Genomic DNA, 6,000 nt, shown 5'->3' on the forward strand with positions numbered 1-6,000 from the left:
GTGTATCAGGGACTGATCATCTACTTGCCAAAAACAACCAAATGATCACAAAATAGATACAGAAATCTGAAGTCCAGACCTACAAGATTGTTGCCTATTTTTTTACACACATCTACCATGATTTTATTTTTCACTATTTTTGAAATTAATAAAAATACTACTACATTTTTTATATACATATCACACACAAATTTAAACAAATAATGATTACTACGTTCGTACATAAATAGAAAATTGCATGGTTGCCGCGAATAATTTTTTGTTAGCAACAATTTGCCTGTTCGCGTACCATCGTTTGTCTTATTCCAAAGGAGCTGTAAATCCGTGACTGAAATAACACGAATCATTGTCCCTACTACGTGATTCACTTTATTTACAATCAATATAATATTATTTATTTGAAATTTCCTAGAATTCTCTCTTTTATTCTTTGATTTGACTTTGTTTTTGTAATGTAATAAAATAATGTAATGAAAATTAATTTCAATAAATGATAATCGGTTTGATATCAAGCTTATAATAAAATTTAATTTCTTTCCTTTTTTTGCTAGAATCATAGTCGTATTTTTTATTTACGTATCAATAAACATACCTGAAACGAAGCACTTGCTCTAAATTATTTAATTGGTTACATAATATACGTAGCTGGATCATTGCTACGAACTCCGTGACTCATTTTGGCGTGACAAATTGAACATTCTGAATGCAGGACTAGAGAAGGCAGAGGGTTGAAGTGAAGTGTGTGCGGCGTGCGCTAGATTGCTTGCGCTGCTGGCTTGCCCATAGAGTGCGGAGGACGCAGAGCATCAATGGAGTGAAGTCTAACCCGATTCAAAGATTGTCACACAAAAGACGGTTTTAAAATTGTGCAATGCAAACCGAAGTAACAAGGGTGAAAAATAACATAATAAGATATTAAACACGAACTAACAAGGGTGCAAAATAACAGGATAAGATATTATGTCGTCATCAGTCACGTGTTCATGTAATCGACCGATTCGAGTTTCATTAGTAGCACCTACAAAATATTATAAGTAGCCAAAGCTACATGGAATATGAAATCGCTTAAAATAATCTCGAAGGAACTTTTTAAATACATCATTTTGCGAGTTTTATAACATTGAAAATTTTCTTTGAAATTTCTTTGACTAATCAAATGTTTCTTGTAACAGAATTATGGGAGTTTGGGAACGTTTCGAATAAATTATATGAATGTATGTTATGTTATTGTTACAATTTCAATTTTATTTAGAGTTTTAGTATATTTGTTTTAGACAAGTCTATTGGATTAGTGCTTCGACTTTAGGTTATTTTTTTTTTATAGAATAGGGGGAAAATTCGGAGGGATGCGCACCTGATGTCAAGTGATACCACCGCCAATGGACACTCCCAATCAGAGATGCGTTGCCGGCTTTTTAAGATTTGGTATGCTTTTTTATTGAAGGCCTCTAAGTCGAATTGGTTCGGAAATATTTCAGTGGGCAGCTGGTTCCACATAGTGGTGGTGCGCGGCAAAAACTGCCTTAAAACACGCTCAGTTGTGGAAAAATATATAATGTCTTAATTTAGTTTTCTATTACTCTGGCGTTGATTGATACATCATAGCGTTTTAAGTTACTAGATAAGGACGAGATAGAGATAGATAGAGATAGCTACCATGGCCGAATCTGTCTAAAATTCTTTAGCTTAAGTTGTATGGGAAAGATCGCGAGTCTTGACTAGCAATCTTATCCTACGAGTTTAAGAAAACCTTAAGTTGTAGTTTGTATAAAATAGTTTGTATTTTCACCACGCAGCCAAAAAAAAGAAAAGTAAATCTCCATGGATTAGTGATTGACAGTGTTCTTCATGGCCCTATGGGCACAGGAACAACTATGGGAACAGAACTTTTGATACACCTATCATATAGAGTAAAACTTATATAAAAACACAAAAAAACTAATTCGGTCCACATGATTACAGTGTAGTTTATTCATATCTAGCGCCAATACACTGAAATTTTGATCATTTCTGATATTTCCTTTGGGAGGCCAACTTTGTGGCTGCGAGCCAAATCCGAGAGCTGTCTGATGAAATAGATATGGCCGGTATTTGTTGGCTTATGAGCTTTTTATTAAAACGTGATGTGGACCGCAAATATTTCTATGACAACGGCTGGATGTAAATTTTTATAATTCCTTCTCGAACGGCGTTCTAGAATGTTCTTTCTGGCTTCGGAAATGTTCCCATATTCTTACTCTTTAGCATGTCATTCCTTCCTCGTATCACACCTAGACAATTGACTATGGAATGTTCTTCATCTAAGCCGTATACCGATCCTGAAAACGCCTGAAAACTGTACCATGTGAATAGACTTGCTCTATAACAGGCTGAGAAAATGTTTCAGGCTCTCAGCATGTTTTCTATAAGGATTGTGTGGTTTTATGAAACCACGGTAAAAGTGAAACTTTTTTTCACATTATAGACATTCAACTAAAATTTTTTGGAATAATATTTCATTAAGGGTATAACACTCGCTTTATCAATCTTAATTTTATACTTGGAAAATTGGAATGACGATGGGAAATAATAAAAGTAGACTAAGTCTCCAACTAATATTTTTATTGAACTCTGTGTCTTAGAGAGTACATACACATATTAAATAATAGTGTATACACTACACGGTTAGCTGCTGCGACCTATAGGCGCCGCCATATTGGCGCTGCTATGACGAGCGCCTTTCACTTTATCCCTACTCCGCGGCCAACCGTCACGCGACATGCAACACACAGACGAAAACGTTTGAGGCGATGTAATAAAAGTTTCACTTTAAAAGTTGTGTAATTTCAATTTTACCCTCTAATTATTTTAACCTCTATTCAATCGGTCATAAATCATATTTCACCTTGTTGAAAACGTCTCTAACTTGTAGGAAAATCGATAAACATTTTATTTAACCTGACTTTGTAAGACTATTATAGCCATAATCTATCAGTAGGGTTTTAGGCAAACAAAAATCATCCATGAAAACTAAATAAGTGTTATTGCACTCTTGTTATCTTACGTCGTTTTCTATCAAATCATGTTACTCTATGATAAAAGAAACTAGTTTTTATTAATTAAGTTAATAATATTCGGTGACCGTATGTGGCAATAGTGGGACCTTGTGTACTTTACAAAACTTACGACTTCTCAGTAATTGAAATGTACGCGATTAAGCGCATATTTGTATACAAAATAATAAAAATATTGAGAATTATACAAGGTTACGTAACTTGGTGAAGTTTTAGTTGTTATTCATAAAAATACTTTTATTACGTGAAAAGTAGACAATACTAAGAGATTTATTAGGCTAAGTCGCCATTGCAAAATATAATTATTACTCAAATTGTATTATTTTTTGTATAAGGAATATTTATGTCCAAATTTTTTGAAAGGTTCGAAATGTTATTTTTTTCAATATCTAATTATAAATTAGTTAATTCTGTTTCCCTTCAACAAAATGAAAGTATATTTTTAAAACAAAACCGTTGATGAAACAAAGAAAGTTCTGCATCGGCACGCAACTGAAATCTCAGCAAGTAGTCAGATCACGTGCGTTCTTTTGTCGCGCGCCGCAAAACGTGTTTCGGTGATTTTTCATTTATAGTGAACAATTTTGTGCTTTTACAAGGGATTTTATTGCTTAGACCGTTTGCTTAAAGAAGTTACGTTCACGTTTGGAGTTTTTGTGATTTTTTGGAATCCTGAAGTGTGTAAGAGTATTCCTATGTTGCCTTTGTGTACCTTTATTTCGTCAATATTGAAATATTAAGTAGCACTATAGACAATATTGTATTTCAACAAATTGTATTACAGTTAATGCGGCGCTAAAATATCATGAAATACAGTTCAGCAGGTATATACCTAAAGCCTGCCAGACCAAGGAACAATGCAGCCTCGTTATTTTGTAAAGGAAATTCCGATATCAAGTATTTAATAAATACTAATTGTCTGATAGTACTCCTAAGTTACCCTTATGACGTAAGCTCTGATAATTCATACTTGTAAAGACGTGATACAGAACCTCAGAAATCAAAAACAGAAATCGGAATCTATTAAAAGAAGAAATAATCGGAAGCCTTTATGATTTTCCAATATACTTTTCATATAGAGTATTTTCACTTTCTTATATAACATACTAGCTGGCCTGGCGAACATCGTACCGCCTAACAGTCGATTCTTTATTTTTTTTTAATACTTTTTCTGCTATTCGGGACACCGGTTTAGCTAGTAAGATTAAAAAAAGAAAGTTGATAATACAACAAATACATTATGTCAAAAAATAAAAATTTACCTTTTCGAAACCCCTCCACTAACACTTGAACTTTATGATATGGTATTAAAGTTCAAATTGCTTTTAAATATTATTACGAATATTTTGTGTGGGAATATAGAAAAGTGTTGTTTTTAGACTTTATCACTCAATTTTTAAATTTTTCTCTCCGTAAGAACCATCCTCGTACTTCAAGGAATATTATAAAAAAAGAATCAGACAAATCGGTCAAGCCGTTTTCATGTTATGTCGTGACAACGGAAAACGGGTTTCATTTTTATATATATAGATTATGTACCGTGTTTGTTACCATGGTTACGATGTTATTTCGATACAAAATGAATACAAGCACGTTTCATAAGGCTGATAGAGTTGAGAGTCAAAGGGAAACACACCCGCGCGTAATCCACTTCACACTGAGGCATCATTTCTACGTTACTTTACCTACTATTTTCTGTATGCAAGCATTTAATTAGCCTGTGCTTTTATACAAACATCAAAGAGCATGAATGCAATACTGTATTCACGGAATTGTACTTAATAAGAAAGATATGTTAGAAGTAATAAAATCAGTGAGTAATGAAGATACTTCGTTTCTTTAGTTTTAAAATGTTTACTTAGTACGTTATTGACTATGTATAAAAAAATACTAACATTCTTTAAATAACTGACGTTAAATAATAATGCTTTGTATTATGACTTTATATAATGATTAGTGTTAGTTGCTGTTTCGTACATTTAAAAAAAGTTTTGTAATACGTAAACGTTATGTCTAGAGTAGTCTTTAATTTATTTTAATTTTAAAAACAAGCAATTAATACCTGCAGCTGCGTTTCATCATCGGACGTCAATGCACAATACAAAATACCATCCGCTTCACCTAGACGTCCGTAGCTGAGCGTTTCTTAAGGCAGTTTTTGCCACGCGCCACCATGTGGAACCCACTGCCTACTAAAGTATTCGACTTAAGGTCTTTCAAGAAAAGAGCGTACCAATTTTTAAAAGGTCGCCCATGCATTTGCGAGCCTTCTGGCAATGTGAGTGTCGATGGGCGGCGGTATCAGTTAACATCAGATGAGCCCCTTGTCCATTTAGTTACACAAAAAATCAGCAACTTACGAAGCAATAAACATTTTTGTAAACTGTAATTTTGTTACAATAATCTATTTATATGTGCGAAACAGTAACTAAACACAAGTTATTACAGTCTTTTTATAAGTGCCAAAGGTCAATTAGATAATGAATATAGTTTTTTTTAATTTATTTACAACAATAAGCATGCTCAAAAAAGTAAGAAAACGACATTTCACATTTTGCACACATCAATTACAGTAGAACATAAATGACACAAGCAAAAAAAAATATAGAAAAAACAGGAAAAACAAAAACGCAAATTTAAATTAATACTTATTATAAACTTAAACCTGAGTGATAACACCTAGACGTTTTTTTTTAGAACGGAGGGCAAATGGGCAAGAGGCTCTCCTGATGTTAAGTGGTACCGCCGCCCATGGACACTCTCAATGCTAGAGGGCTCGCGAGTGCGTTGCCGGCCTTTTAAGAATTGGTACGCTCTTTTCTTGAAGGACCCTAAGTCCAATTGGTTTGGAAATACTTCAGTGGGCAGCTAGTTCCATATAGTGATGGTGATCGGCGGACGTCGAGGTGATACGGGTGGAATTTTGTATTCTGCCTAGACGTCCGAT

Source organism: Pieris napi, chromosome 5, assembly GCF_905475465.1.
Source record: "Pieris napi chromosome 5, ilPieNapi1.2, whole genome shotgun sequence".
NCBI lineage: Eukaryota > Metazoa > Arthropoda > Insecta > Lepidoptera > Pieridae > Pieris > Pieris napi.